Source organism: Schistocerca americana, chromosome 2 (genome assembly GCF_021461395.2).
Source record: "Schistocerca americana isolate TAMUIC-IGC-003095 chromosome 2, iqSchAmer2.1, whole genome shotgun sequence".
In the NCBI taxonomy this organism is placed as follows: Eukaryota; Metazoa; Arthropoda; class Insecta; order Orthoptera; family Acrididae; genus Schistocerca; species Schistocerca americana.
Genome location: NC_060120.1, coordinates 509052934 through 509069881, shown reverse-complemented (window position 1 = coordinate 509069881; position 16948 = coordinate 509052934). Strand labels below are relative to the sequence as shown.

General features: G+C 43.5%; 1 long non-coding RNA gene across 1 annotated transcript in view; it reads right to left on the bottom strand.

The window, feature by feature from the left end:
• LOC124594947 overlaps window positions 1-9350 on the bottom strand; it is a 527967-nt gene extending 518617 nt beyond the window's left edge. The window contains exon 1 of the long non-coding RNA XR_006978168.1: window positions 9210-9350. This is a non-coding gene — a long non-coding RNA (uncharacterized LOC124594947). The remainder of the gene's footprint in view (window positions 1-9209) is intronic.
• Window positions 9351-16948: the final 7598 nt, after the last annotated feature.

The window sequence follows — 16948 nt, the reverse complement described above, 5'->3', positions numbered from 1 at the left end:
GAGAGTTAACGGAACAAACTCGACAGATGTAATTTCTCGAGTAGCCATAAGAAGTGTGAGAGGACCGTCACTGTTAACAATGTGTATAAAAGATACGGCAGAAAGCGTAGGCAGCTCTTGAAGACTGTTTGCAGGTGATGCGACACTATTGATTTGCATAATGATCTGCAGAAGATTGGTGAATGATGCAGGCTCTGGCGGGTGACCCTGAACGTAAATAAATGTAACATATTGCGCATACATAGCAAAAGAAATTCACTGCTGCACAATAACACTGTTGATGAAAAATTGCTGGAAACTGTACCTACCGTAAAATATGAAAGATTAATTATACAGAGTGGAATGACAACATAAATCATATCGTAGGTAAAGCAGATGCTAGACTGAGATACATAGGAAGAATCTTAAGGAAATGTAGCTCATTTAAGAAGGAAGTGGCTTATAAGGCGTTTGTTCTACCAAATCATCAGTACTGTTCATCTACCTGAGATCCTAACCAAGTAGCCCTGATGGAAAATGCCGCGCGGTCTAGAGCGCCTTGTCACGGACCCTGCGGCTCCTCCCGTCGTACGTTCGAGTCCTCCCTCGGGCATGGGTGTATGTGTTGTCCATAGTGTAAGTTAGATTAAGTAGTGTGTATTCTTAGGGATCGATGACCTCAGCAGTTTGGTCCCATAAGACCTTCCTATAAACTCAAACTGTTGGAAGATCCAACGAAGTGCGGCGCGTTTCGGCACGGGATCGTGCAGTCGGTGCGAGAGCAGACGTTACAAGGCAGGCCTTGTGCACTGACAGGTTTACTATTGAAATTTCGAGAGAACGCTTACCGGAAAGAGTCGGACACCACACCATGTTACTACCTTCCAAACGCATCTCATGACATGACCACAGCGAGAAAACTCAAGAAACAGAGCAAATACAGAAGCTTACGGACAATCATTCCCCCACGCACCATTCACGAGTGCAACAGAGGATCAGTTAGTGGTGGCAGAAGTACCCTCCGCCACACACCATTAGGTGGCTTGTGGAGTTGGTGTACTATATGTGTAGACAAAATTTCATGCATTAGTTTCAGGTGGTAAGGAGAACGGCGATCCTGGATACGTAAATTATACTTTATACGAGATGCAATCCATTGCTCTGTCTTCTAACAAAGATTTACATTGCTGTAAATTTAGTCACCCTCTTACGTTGGAAGAAATCTGAAAATAAACGATTATATTTTGACAGCAGTATGATATTGGCTCACTGTGCCTACTACAACTGAAGCTAGTAGCACTGTGCTACTTTTCTGATAAGGTTACTATCAGCTACGGGGTTTGCAGCATATGAGTTCTGCGCACTTACGTACGGTATCAAGAACGATCTATCAGTAGGAAAATGTATTTACGCTGATCGTTTTAGCGAGATTTTAGTGAGACTGATCAGAGTAGCGGCTGATATTCCTAGCAAGCTAAACCACACGTTGTGTTAGCTGTTAGCTTGTTTGCGGGTTTGTTTACGTTTGAGTTTATGTTTGTCTTGCTCAGTCATGTCTGGCGGCTCTCATTGATAGTTGCAGCACATCGCCTTCCGAAAACACAACCCTTGTTGTTGCTTCAATCCTTCACAGTTCTAATTTCCTCTCTTTCTTGCTGTGACAATGCATTCGTTTGGTTTTTAATGGGGAGCGGTCTAAAAACATCCGCCGTCCACATTTATCTGTCAGGATAAGTAGTTGTGTACTTCCTGGAGTATTTATACCTTTATTCCCTGGTATCACAATTTTCTGTAGCAGGAGAAACTGCCGGCCGCTGGTGGCCGAGCGGTTCTAGGCGCTTCAGTCTGGAACCGCGCGACCACTACGGTCGCAGGTTCGAATCCTGCCTCGGGCATGGATGTGAGTGATGTCCTTAGGTTAGTTAGGTTTAAGTAGTTCTAAGTTCTAGGGGACTGATGACCTGAGATCTCAAGTCCCATAGTGCTCAGAGCCATTTAAACCATTTGAAGCAGGATAAACTACTTTCGCTATCTTCTAGGAACACTTCCACTTCTTGATTTTGTAAGAAATATTTTGGTGGAGTGCACACAAAGGAAGCAAAGTGATATGTTCCGTGTTTTTAATTATGAATATGATTTTAACAATATCGTTACATAGGAAGTTAAATGTCGGTCTAAAAAACCTTTTCTTCTATCTCGTATCACTCTCTCCTCTTTGACAGAGATTTACGTATGTAAAATACACTGCATTGCTCCATAGGTCGCAGTCAACAACAAATTTCTATAACTGTCAGGGCAAGGCAGTTCAAAGGTCGAGTGGAGACAACGCAACACCACTTCCAGCAAGATCACGTCTGCCGTACCACTACGTTGTTCAGCATTGGGGTAAGGACTTGGCTATCCATGGGCTACTCAGTTCTAGATCTATGTATTCAGAAACAAATTTTTGACGAAGAGATGCTCTGGGGAAGTGCACTGGAGCATTTGAAATTGAAACAAGACCGTAGACTTTGAATACAGGCTGGAAAATACTTCCTTTATAATGTATGTAATCAATGGGAGTGGTTCGAACGTTAGCAAACATGTCTGTATGAAATAGGTCTGGAGGACGTACAGATATTCCATGACTCTGTAGAACGTGTATATGACAACATTAAACATGTGAACAGAGAACATGGGTATAATGCGAGCGAATTTTGTGAATGAACTGTTATACTATTTGAGTTACCTTGGATTGTATCTGCTGCAAATACGTAACATTTAAATATTTTAAATGGAACAAAAGTGTTTAAAATGTTGTGTTATATCGTTTATGTTGCCGTCCTAGTTGAACACGGAACACAGAAGAAAGAAAAAATGTGCAACTGAGACTTACAAATAAACGATATAGAAAAGGTTTACATACCAAAACATTTGCTGCACTGTCACGCTACGAATGCATCGGCAATAGTAATATTGTCAGTACTAACTTTGAATCAGTTGGCTGCATGGGGCAGGAAGGGAATGTTGTACTACATCGGCAGCCCGTTCGACGGGAATGTAACATGGACATAATTGGAAAAGGATGGAGAGGTAAAAATTTTGTTGCCTTGTTTTAAGGGACTGCCAAGAGATAATTTATGGAAAGACCTCAGGAATTTATGTACAACACACTCTGAGTACACCATACAGCGATATTTCAAATGCGCTGCCAGACGATATGACCAGTGGTTACAACAAACGAAGCGCATTCGAGTGAATATAGGTTCAAATCCCCGTCAAGTTATCTTGTTTTAGGTTTATGTAGTTACACGTAAGTCGAATGCCGAGATGCCTCCTGTCCCAGTCTTAAACAATCCGAAAATGTTCATCTATAATATTCTTCCCTCTAGGTCAGTTCAAAGACTTAATTATGGTGCCACGCCAGGGACAAATGATCCAATCTGAGGTATGTGGAGAAACCGTCTAAGACACCCACAAAGTTAGTGGTATGCCTAGTGTATGGGAGGTACCATTATTTCGTTTTTATGTGAGTATTAGGTGCATTCTCCAGATGAACCTTAAATTAACGCAAAAATAGCTGTTTGAATAAGACAACAGACAATGTCAGAGAATGTTGTGAAACATCTTGGTATTTTATACGCGCGTATCATATTTGGTCCCGAACCCGGAACGTTGCATTCAAAGAGGTCATTAAGGCTTCTGAGAAATGAGAGTGACTGATAATCAACAACGAAAATGTTTTGGAAATACTCTAAAAGAATTTTAGAACGCCGTTACAGCATACAGTAAATAAACACTGAGGCTTCTGCAGCATCTGGAAATTAGATGTTTAAGAAACAAATTACAAGTGGCCATTTTACTAGCGGCGGTGGCAAGATGTTCTTCACTGTCGGCTGTGAAATACGACAGTTATTTAATTGTACGAAAAGCTGGGACTGCTACAATGTTTTACAAATTATTTTAGCAATGGTGGTTTGTGCGTCCTATGGATCTACAGCGTTTCGGTTTGTTAGATAACAATGCTGAGTAAGGTACAAATTTTTAATGGAATTTCTGCTTATTTTACTGGCGTTCATTAGTCCCAGAACATTGTTCCTGAGACGTATTTCAGTTTAATCAAGGTTCGCAGGTTGCATTCCCCGGCGGACATGATTGTGGAGTTAAATAATTTGGATACGTAAAGAGTGAGTGATGACAAGCAGACAACTACAGAATTCGTTCCTCCTGGAGCGCTAGCTCCCGCAAGGTGTGCAAGAGAACTTGTGGGAAGTTAGGATCACAGGAGAAGTAGTACACGAGGAAATGGTGAGCGTGAGTCGTGCTTGGTGGCTGAGAAGCTCTGCTGGTAAGACTGCCGGATTTTTGCCGCTCTGACAATGTTTTAGTCTCTCAGGAAGATTCAAAGCAGCGCATATTACGCTTCATTCTGGGGACTACGAAGTCCTATTACATCTTTACTTAATGTGGTTTACACTGGCACTTAAATACCTTAGAAGATACAAAGTCCACTAATATAAATAGCTTCTCGCGCTTATTTTGGACAGCTGAGATCATTTGCGGATGGGGGTGTTATATCGTGTAAGGAAATGGCTTTTCCTACTCTGCCTGGTGGAATCCATTTTGGACAGAAGCAGCTGCGCGAGTATCGCGACTTAGCACCAAAGGTATAGGCAAGCGTATTCAAATACATTGATACGTAAACAAGACTCAAATGGCTCTGAGCACTAGAACGTAGAACTACTTAAACCTTACTAACCTAAGGACATCACACACATCCGTGCCCGAGGCATGGAACTTGCGACCAAAGCGGTCGCGCGGTTCCAGACTCAAGCGCTCAGAACCGCTCGGCCATAGCGGAAGGCGTAAACAAGGCAGATGACGGCGTTACTGTCGGCAACGCCTGTATATATAAATGGAAGTGTCGGCGCAGTTGTTAGATCGGTTACTGCTGCTAAAACGCCAGGTTACCAAGATTTCAGTGAGTTTGAACGTGGTAATATACTCGACGCACGAGCGATGGGACACAGCCTCTCCTAGGTAGGACGAAGTGGGGATTTTCCGGAACGAGCATGTCACGAGTCTGTTGTAGATATCAGGAATCCAATCAAAAATAAAATCTCTGACATCGCTGCGGCCGGAAGAAGATCCTGCAAGAATGGGACCAAGATTGACTGAAGAGAATCGTTCAACATGACAAATACAACCTTCCGCAAATTGCTGCAGATTTCAATGCTGGGCCATTAATAATCGTGAACGTGCGAACCATTCAACGAGGCATCATCGATATGAGCTTCCTGAAGCTGAAGGCCCACTCGTGTACCCCTGATGACTGCACGACACAAAGCTTTACGCCTCGCCTGGTCCCATCAACACCGACATTGGACTGTTGATGACTGGAAACACGTTGCCTGATCGGACGAATCTCATTCAAAATTGTATCGAGAGGATGAACGTGTGTGGGTATGGAAAAAACCTCATGAATCCATGGACCTTGCGTATCAACAGCAGGGGGCTGTTTTAACTGGTGGAGCGTGTGCAGCTGGAGTGATATGGGAAACCTGATGAGTCTAGATACGACTCTGACAGATGGGACGTACATAAGCATCCTGTCTGATCACCTGCATCCATTCATGGTCATTGTGCAATCCGACGGACTTGGGCAATTCCAGCAAGACAATGCCACACCCCACACGTCCAGAATTGCTACAGAGTGGTTCCAGAAACACTCTTCTGAGTTTACACACTCGCGCCGGCCACCAAACTCCCCAGACATGAACATTATCGAACATATCTTGAATGCCTTGCAACGTGCTGTTCAGATGAAATCTCCAACTCCTCGTACTCTTCCGGATTTATTGACAGCCCCCCCCCCCCCCCCCCCGCCCCACCCCCAGGATTCATGGTGTCAGTTCCCTCCAACACTACTTCAGACATTAATCGAGTCTATGCCGCGTCGTGTTGCGGCAATTCTGTGTGCTTGCTGGGGCCCTACATGATATTAGGGAGACGTACCATTTTATGTGGCTCTTCAGTGTATAACTGCTAATTATAAGTGACTACATATTGTGGGTTTGGAGTCTGTGGTTATCCTGATGATGAGAAAGAGCCATTGTGTGTACATAGCCTACTTCTCTTAAATAAAACCAAGCATGCCGTCGAGCTTACCATCCCTATATAATGGTCGGACAATCTCCATCATCAAGTCCACTCATTTCTTGAATCACCGTCTATACAATAGTCGTTTGTCCCGGAAAATTAGCGTGAAGTCAGGTGACAGTGAACAATACGTTGCTTTGCTGAACAGATCGAGGAATGAAATTTTCTGCCCTCCACCCGCCCACCCCTTCCGACGTCACCATTCTCCTTCACCAGGCTTTGACCGTATAACTCCAATCGAGCGTCAAGTAACTAGCAAACATTAGAGACTTCGTCTGATTCATCCACACTATGATATTTGTGCGTATATCAGTAACGTACTGTTTCACACATATATAAGAAAAACTAATCAACAGATCACTCTTACAATTTCAAACTAACTTCTATTCCTCCCAGAACCCAAACAATCTTTGGAATCCAAATGCAACGAAGGAAGTCATTCAAACAGAACACGTAGACGGGTTGTATGGTGAAATCATTTATATTTGAAGGACACATAACGAGGTCACGTACATGAGTATAAATTGGTTAATGTGGTGCATGTGACCAAGTATTTAGTTACAGGAAATTAATAGCTACACTGAAACTTCTGTTGCACTTTTTCACAGGAAGTATTTGAAAGACCATCTATGCGTGGGCGTGCATAAGCAAGCTCGACTCAGGAAGTGAAAGGATTTAATTAATTCCCCTGAATAAACATAATTTAATAGGTTATTGGGTCCGCAACGTAATGAATATACAGCGCAAAGCGAAGAGATTTAACTCGATGACAGAGAGGTGGGTCGGGCTTCCGGAGGCGAATGGAATCAGCTTCGGACTAATGAGCGATGTTCTGGTAAACTAGCTTGCCTGGATACCGGATCAGCCACAACACTCGGTCCGATTTGCTGTTGATCCAAGGCGATTTTCTGTTCCATTACAGACACTAAATATGCACATATTTCATTACTGTGTGATTAACAAACAGATATCGTAGAGAAGAAGTATGACTCCTAACGCAAGTGAAATCCCTCTAATTGTGGATCGCTCGGATGAGTGAATAACGCAATGGCAGAATACTGGAAATTGGAACAAACAACACACGGGAAATTTACTTAGTCAGTGGCAACGAAATAGATCACTGCGTATAGAATTCATAACAGAAACAGCAAAGAAGAAATCGAAGGTCAGCACAATCGAAGTACTTCAGTTTTACGGATAACACTTTCTCAACACATACAAATTTATCAATTAGTTGTTAACAAGTCGTGCAGAGAAATTAATTTACAACACACTGGAGAGATATTGTTATGCGATCTCCAGATGGAGGGTGGTGGACATGTAATGTAAATTTCTGATCAAATGACCATACACAGCATAACGACTTGCAAACCACATATAAAAAATGCGATAACAGTTAAGTGAAAAGTACCTTGCCATAATGACATGTTAGAAAATAAAAGAAGTAACAACATTTCTATGTTTCTGTATGTCTGTGGAGCATAACACAGCCCGATTAACGTAACCTTCAGATAAAACATCACCTTAAGTTTCATCCATTTACTAAATGGCTTATCCTTCGTTGTGATATCCATAAATTCGGTGCTGCATGTATTTTCTGTTGTTTTGCTGTATATAAACTAGCAATGTAGAGTCAATTTAGCTAGCTCCCTCATAGGGTAGAAAATGACAGGAAATGGCACCATTTTATCTCACGGCAAACTGCAGTTTCTGCTGGACATTTCATTAGAACGAAACTCAGATTAGCAACCAGATGTCAGAAAATATCCCACAGTAAAGAAGACACTCTCCTTTCCGCGCCCGTGCTAATGCACACGGACGCACGCCTGCACGCACGCGCGTATACTCAAAATAGTACATATGAAAACTGGCCTCGACTTTCTTCTTTTCATGTGAAGTCATTATTTCTACTGAAAGTCGAAGATTAAATAATCACAATATATAACAGATAGAAGTTATCTTCTTGAAAAAATACGAGTATAGACGCAATCGTTCTGCAAAACCTAACCACAATATTTCAGTGAAACAGTTTCAGCGCTGATTCTCTAAGTTTTCATAACACTCTACAGCATACTTTGTAAGCCAATCAGAATTTTGCTATTAATATATGAGTGACTTAAGAGGCTAAAATAGGACATTCTATAGCACATTTGGCTAAATTGTATTATACAGTTTACTAAGACTAGTTAAAGAATCATTGGACATGTTTAGTCACGCTAAATGAAGTATTTTTCAATTACATTTTAGGAAAAGACTACACAGTCACCAAAATGAAATATAACATATTGACAGTTCCACATGTACCAAATAATTTGTCTAGCTACATTAAGCAAGAGCTCCTACGAATACCGTCACCGAGTTCACAAAAATGTATCCTAGAGAGACTTACACGTAAATCTAAGGTGTGGACTAGAGTACATGACACAATTTGACACATGTCCTGTTCATTTTTGGATTTGCTTTTTGCTTCTGTCACGCTGTTTTATCATTTAAAGCACCGATAGTTTAAAACAAAAACAGTTCCATTGTTCCTATGCCTTTTATGGTATGATAAAAACAAGGAGACAATATCACAAATATCTAAATGTAATGATTTATTGAATTTACAAGAATATAAATTTGTTTTAAATGTTGACTGTAGCTGCATCGTAGTTTGCTAAGATGGAATCAATCGCTCCGTGTATTGCGACATATAACGTTATAGAACAGGTCATGGTACAAGACAGCTAACAGTTGACACACGAAATGAAGAACCGTTTTTCTAGCAATTAACTAACCCTAAATCTCCAAGTACTGCTTCATAGGCAACAAACAGCATTAATTATGTGTCTCTCCATGATTACTGTGCATTCCTGTTGCAGTCACTTTGAGTCTACGGTCAGTGAAACATTTCCAAAATGTTAGATATGACTAAAATTTTCCTTTACATCAGAGCACCAAAGAAATCTGTGACTGTTACTAGGTGAAGGCGAAAAACCACTACCGACGCGATAACAACATAGCCAGCGATGCAATAACATATTAGTTGGCATCCTTTTAATTTCCATCTGCTGGAATTCTAGAGCGGAATGCGACCTGGAAGTAACACTTACCGCGCAGCAAGCAGGCAGCCGGTGACAGATTGCCCCCTCACAGAGCTGACAGCTCCGGCTATGACAGCCGCGACGTCGCAAGCGCTGGTAAGCCCGATGGCAGCTGTCCTGCGCTCCTGCTCTTCGCTGCTCGCTCGCGGGTTGCCGCGCGCACACTGACATGGGCCAGCACTCGTACGGCGCGCCGAGCCTCCTGCCTCACAGTGCCGCGGGCGCATGCGCAGTGTGTTCCGGAACGCCTCGCAAGCAGGCAACCAGCGACTCGTCTTAGAAGCGTCCCGACAGCTTTGGCCACCGGGCAAGTGGTACACGAGTACGTGACCGTACCAAATCAGATCAGCTTTAGAGTTCCCATGCACTGGTCTACGTGAATTAAAGTGCGCCGAGGGAAAGTATTGTACAAAGGATGGGTTGCACAACATGGCAATACAAGCGCGCACACATACGGACAAAGGATGCAGTGACTCACATCGGACGGCCACACAACCAGGCTACGTTACTCGTTACTGTGCAACATGTGACCCAATCTCTTATTACAATAGTTTGTCAGAAACGTTCATTGCGCATTGTTCACAGGAAGTAGTTAAAATACCATGAACACGCAACCTCGTCTCTTGTATGACTCTAGTTAATTCCCTGGAAGAAAGATAATTAAGCAGACTTGTATGTCTACAGACTTCATCTCGTGTACATGAGATTTGCACCACAAGTATTTTGAATACCAGCTTGCAACTCTGACCACAGGTGTGACGCATTCCCTTCTATAGTAGTATATGTTTTTAGTGAACAATACGAAAATCACTTGGCGCTTTGCTATTACAATTAAGTCACTTGCGTGAATATTAGCGTCTTCTCCACCACCAGACCGTTATCTCAGGTATGTAAAGACCTTTTAACCCTAATGTTGCCACTGTTTGTCATTAGTTTCGTCAATTTATCGGAATGCATGAAAGTAACTGCGATTCGCCTCTCATTTGGAAGTCGTAAGTTTGCCCAATCATTGTTTTGGACAACACTCCAATTTTATTGCGACATCTTCTAGGCTTCCCTTGCAGTTTAAAACCAAGCTACATTGCAGCTGACCGACTATTCTGGATTGTGACAGTTCGGGGGGTCACAATTAGGGCATAAACTCGCCGATTCAGTGCTTGGCAACAACAATTAGTCAGCACCAGTTTCGACCACGTGGTGCGCACACAAAGAAAGTTTATTGGAATCGTATAATTAAATCAGTAGTCTTAGGAAAACTATAAGCCAACATCTCTGCAACATTTAAAACAGTGAAATACACAAAAAGTGGACGATGTCATCTGAGTTTTAAGTGTAGTATAATATAATAATTCTTACTATTGTTTCATTGTTATTGGAAACAGGCTAATTCTCACAAGACGCTGTGTTTGTAAGGTTGTAGTACATCGCAGGCAGAAACATGGAATCCTGGCAGGAATCACTGCTTGAGGTGATCACAGTGCATCACAGGTGGAAACATAAATTTCTAACAGTATTCGGAATACTTCTTGCGAGAACGTAAGCAGTCAAGGATGACAGAGCATCGCAAACACGACTCACTGTTTTGGGAAATATTTCTTCATTAAGAATTAAATGCACGAGATCCGTTTTGTCTGTGTTTCGCAGAAACCCTTTGGTACCAACAAAAGCCTATTTCACGGTCACTCTCGGTACTGTAACAGCTACACTGATACCTCCTAAAATGCCCAACAGAATTCGTTACAGCACGAGCACTAACGGTTAACACTTTTAATTAGGTGCGAACGCGAGTTACACTGTACACCTCACGGATTTAAAGTTCATTCTGCATTATTTTTAGTGTCTCGATTCCCGGCGTTTTATTACTGTTCACGTTGTAACTCCCACTGATGATTCCAATCAGAACCTTCAACTCATCATGAATATATTTGTAACATACGATCTGTGAGATACTTTCTTCGATACAGGATTTAACTGAGTGCAATAAGTGGAAAATATGTAAGTATATAAAAACTTAAATATAAAACGCTATCGAATTGCAGTTCAACCAGTCTGTACTAACGAAATGACTTCCGAAAACTCGGTTCTGTTCCGTTTCAGTAGAGCTCCCAGTCATTCGTGATTAAAAACTAATATTCGTTTATACGACAACAACGTATAAAGAGACTTCAAGAGTATGTGACACATTATTATGGCAGACCAAGAAACTTTTATTGAAAGCTGTACTACACTTCAAAGTGGTAGAGATATATGACATTATCTTTCAAAATCGTCACTAACTTCCTGTGAGAAACAATTGGAATTTCATAGCGCTCTTTCAATACCTTGGTCGTAAAGCTATTCAAGAACTACTGAGTCAACGTACTCACAATCAGAAATCCTATGGTTGCTGCGAATCGGTTTCCCCACTGCTAGGATATTGTCGCGTATGGTCGATGTCCGCAACCCTCCTTCGCATCACCCAATTAGCGTCTTAGCCTGTTCAGCTTCGTAAATCAAAAAATTGTACGCTGTATGAAATAGTAACACTTTAATACAACTTCCATTCGGAAGTGTCGTCTCCTAGAAATTCGAGGAGTAGTGCTTCAGCGAGAAGATTGGAAAAGAGGCAAGATCAAGATATAATGTCCCATCGACCAGGAGATCGTCAGAGGCTGAGGACTGTATCGGATTGGGGGATGAAGGTAATGATATCGGTCCCATCCGTCGCAACAGGCGTCTAAATTTTGGCCTTAAGTAGTTTCGAGTAATAATTTGGTTGACTAACAGGTAGGAAACTATTTTGGAACCGCATATGATCATACAAACTAGACTTGAAGCCATGTGGCTTGTCATGAAACTACTAGGAATGTTCAGTAAGTAATGCAACATATCTTTTTCTGAAAGCAGGTTATTTTTATTCAGGGTTGCAATACATCAAATTATTCCTTACTTCTAGGCTACAAAACCTTGTTTTTCAACAAAATCTCCTTTCAATGGGACGGCCTTAAGCCACCTTAATGGGAAAGCCTGTATGCCATCATGGTGAAACTCAACGTCGGAGCCGGCCACTGTGGCCGAGCGGTTCTAGGCGCTTCAGTACGGAAGCGCGCTGCTGCTACGGTCGCAGGTTTGAATCCTGCCTCGGCCATGGATGTGTGTGATGTCCTTAGGTTAGTAAGGTCTAAGTAGTTCTAAGTCTAGGGGACTGATGACCTCAGCTGTTGAATCCCATAGTGCTCAGAGCCATTTGAACCATTCTGAACCATGTACGTTGGAACCAGCGTACCTGGTGATGTATCAGTGCAGCAGTAGTGCAGCAGGGAGTCGCATATTTAGCTTTCATATTTCTTTTGTAATTTGATTCTTAATTTCTTTCCGAGTGTTTAAGCGCTTGCATATTTAATTACATAAAATCTTTGCGTATTCTCGTATTTGGTTCAAATGGTTCAAATGGCTCTGAGCACTATGCGACTCAACTTCTGAAGTCATCAGTCACCTAGAACTTAGAACTAATTAAACCTAACTAACCTAAGGGCGTCACACACATCCATGCCCGAGGCAGGATTCGAACCTGCGACCGTAGCGGTCGCCCGGCTCTAGACTGTAGCGCCGAGAACCGCACGGCCACTCCGGCCGGCTTCTCGTATTTTAGAGGAGTTATATTGCTTATTGATAGCTGTAAAGTATAAATTCGCGGAGTCGCTAGTCATTTGTTTGTTTTGGACAGCCAGTGCTTTCTGTTTATTTCGTAGAGTCAGTTAGCAGCAGACAGCGGCCAGTGCAGTTTCATCTGTGCTTGCAGAGTGACGTGTGCGAGTAGCAGTAGCAGAAAATAGTCGTATATTCAGTTTTTCCTATTAGTTCCGCAGGTTTAATTCAAATTACTTTGTGTGTTTGTGCGCTTGCGTGGTGAAATTTTTCGGATCTTTGCGTATTTTCGAATTAGAAAGGGGTAGTATCAAATTTTAATAACGGTAGAGTGTAACATCGCGTAGACGGTTGTCATTTGTACGAAGGCAGGGGTAGGATCGCATTGTAATATCTGTATAGTGGCGCAGTCGTGGTCATTTGATTGCTTAGCTCGTAAGTAATTGTTCATATATCACAGCTCAATCTGGCATATTGCTGTTTTATTCGTCGCAACTATACGTCCAGATATTAGCACTACGATAGATAGGGTGTGTGCGTGCTGTGTGCGGGCGCAAGAGGAACTGGCCGCGGTTCGCGAGCAGCTGTGCGTGCTGTTGGCCACGGTCGGCCGCCTTCAGGCTGCTGCCTCGAGGTGCAGCGACGGCGAAGGGTCTGGCGCGTCGCTTGAGACACCCCAGATGTCGCTTGCTGCGTCCGCTGACTCAGCCGCCGAGGCACCTTCTAGTGTACCCGGCGCGTTGGGGCCGCCCTCACCTCAGGGTGAGTGACGGACTGCAACGCGTTGGTGTCTCTCGAGGCGGAGGGTCAATGTGGAGGCTGGCCGGCAGGCCTCGCCCGTTCATCCTTTCAGTGGGCAGCTGGCAGCTCCTTCAGTAGGACCCGAGCAGGCACACGGGGGCAAAGGCTTGCTCATTATTGGGAGATTCAACGTTAGGCGGGTGATGGAGCCGCTTAGGCAAATAGCGTACAGGGCTGGAAAGAATCCCAACGTGCACTCGGTTTGTCTGCAGGGGGGCCTCATCAAAGACGTGAAGGCAGCCTTGCCTGTGGCTATCGAGTGTACGGGATGCACTCGTCTGCAAGTATTTGCTCACGTCGGGACCAATGATGCCTGTCGCTTGGGTTCTGAGGCGATCCTCAGTTCGTACAGGCGGATGGCGGATTTGGTGAAGACCGCTGGTCTCGCTCACGGGTTGCAAGCAGAGCTCTCTGTTTGCAGCGCATCGTTCCCAGAGTGGATCGGGGTACTTTGGTTTGGAGCCGAGTGGAGGGTCTCAACCAGAGGCTTCGTCGGCTCTGTGACGGTCTTGGCTGCAGATTTCTAGACTTGCGCTATTGGGTGGGGAGTTGTAGGACGCCCCTAGATACGTCAGGGGTCCACTACACAAAGGAAGCGGCTACCCGGGTGGCAGGCAGGGAAATCAGGACGCCCTCAGTTTAAAGACACTCAGCTATCAAGATATTAGCAGTAAATTTTCAGAGTGTTCAGAATATAGTTCCTGAATTTACTGCCCTCCAGGAAGTGTGTGGCGCGCAAATTATTCTCGGGACTGAGACCTGGCTAAACCCTAAGATAGAAAGTTCTGAAATATTTAGTGAGGGTTGGAACGTGTATCGGAAAGACAGATTAGACACCGTAGGAGGTGGTGTCTTCATTGCAGTTGACAAAAATATTGTGTCTACTGAGGTCGTAGTAGAGTGTGATTGTGAAGTCATCTGGACACGTTTATCAGGGCTAGGAGAAATAAAGTTAATTGTCGGGTGTCATTACCGGCCACCAGCTTCCACCGTGACAGTTCTAGAATCATTCAATGGGAGCCTACACTCTGTATCGCAGAAGTGCCCAGATCATGCTATATTAGTCGGAGGCGACTTCAACCTACCTAGTACAGACTGGAATGTCTATGGATTCATTACAGGTGGTACAGACAAGCCGTCGTGTGATTTACTTTTGAACGCATTATCCGAAAACTGTCTTGAGCAGCTAAATCGACAGCCAACTCGTAATAGAAATATTTTAGATCTGGTAGCCACGAACAGACCATACTTCATAAACGGTGTTAGTGTTGAGACAGGGATTAGTGATCATGATGTTGTCATTACGACTATGGTTACGAAAGTTAAAAAGTCGCCCAAGAAGGCTAGGAGAGTATTTTTACTGGAAAGAGCGGATAAGCAGTTGTTAGCATCCCACTTATTAAATGAATCGACTTCATTTACTCCCGGTACGATGGACGTGGAAGAATTATGGGCAAATTTTAAACACATTGTAAATCACGCGTTGGAGAAGTATGTGCCGAAAAAGTGGGTTACGGACGGAAAAGAGCCACCGTGGTTTAACAGCGCAATTCGGAGAATGCTCAGGAAGCAAAGACAGTTGCACTCGCGGTAGAAGAAAGATCGGGAGAATGAGAACAGGCAAAAGTTAGTAGAGATTCGTGCTGCTGTAAAAAGAGCGATGTGCGAAGTATACAACCACTACGACCCACATTCCTTAGCAAAAGGTCTTGCTGAAAACCCAAGGAAATTCTGGTCTTACGTAAAATCGGTAAGCCGGTCGAAGGCTTCTATCCAGTCACTCAGTGATCACTCTGGCCTGGCAACGGAAGACAGCAAAATGAAAGCTGAAATTTTAAATTTAGCATTTGAGAAATCTTTCACGCAGGAGGATCGTACAAACATAACGCCGTTTGAGTCTCGTACGGATTCCCGTATGGAGTACATAGTGATAGACATACCTGGGGTTGGGAAGCAGCTGAATGGGTTGAAAATAAACAAATCGCCAGGTCGTGATGGGATTCCAGTTCGGTTTAACAGAGAGTACTCTACTGCATTGACTCCTTACTTAGCTTGCATTTATCGCGAATCTCTTGCCCAGTCCCGAGCGACTGGAAAAAAGCGCAGGTGACGCCTGTATATAAGAAGGGTAGAAGAACGGGGTCTCATAATTACAGACCAATATCCTTAACATCGGTTTGTTGCAGGATTCCCGAACATATTCTCAGTTCGAATAGAATGAATTTTCTTGAGACAGAGAAGTTTCTGTCCATGCATCAGCACGGCTTTAGAAAGCATCGCTCCCGCGAAACGCTACTCGCCCTTTATTCACATGATATCTTGCGAAGGGTATCAGACGGTGGTCATATTCCTTGACTTCCAGAAAGTGTTTGACTCGGTACCCCACTGCAGACTCCTAACTAAGGTACGAGCATATGGGATTGGTTCCCAAATATGTGAGTGGCTCGAAGGCTTCTTAAGTAATAGAACCCAGTACGTTGTCCTCGATGGCGAGTGTTCATCGGAGGTGAGGGTATCATCTCGGGTGCCCCAGGGAAGTGTGGAAGGTCCGCTGTCTACATAAATGATCTTTTGGATAGGGTGGATAGCAATGTGCGACTGTTTGCTGATGATGCTGTGGTGTACGGGAAGGTGTCGTCGCTCAGTGACTGTAGGAGGATACAAGATGACTTGGACAGGATTTGTGATTGGTGTAAAGAATGGCAGCTAACTCTAAATACAGATAAATATAAATTAATGCAGATGAATAAGAAAAAGAATCCCGTAATGTTTGAATACTCCAGTAGTAGTGTAGCGCTTTACACAGTCACGTCGATTAAATATTTGGGCGTAACATTGCAGAGCAATATGAAGTGGGACAAGCATGTAATGGCAGTTGTGGGAAAGGCGGATAGTCGTCTTCGGTTCGCTGGTAGAATTTTGGGAAGATGTTGTTCATCTATAAAGGAGACCGCTTGTAAAACGCTAATATGACCTATTCTTGAGTACTGCTCTAGCATTTGGGATCCCTATCAGGTCGGATTGAGGGAGGACATAGAAGCAATTCAGAGGCGGGCTGCTATATTTGTTACTGGTAGGTTTGATCATCACTCGAGTGTTACGGAAATGCTTCAGGAACTCGGGTAGGAGTCTCTGGAGGAAATGAGGCGTTCTTTTCGTGAATCGCTACTGAGGAAATTTAGAGAACCAGCATTTGAGGCTGACTGCAGTACAATTTTACTGCCGCCAACTTATATTTCGCGGAAAGACCACAAAGATAAGATAGGAGAGATTAGGGTTCGTACAGAGGCATAAAGGCAGTCATTTTTCCTCGTTCTGTT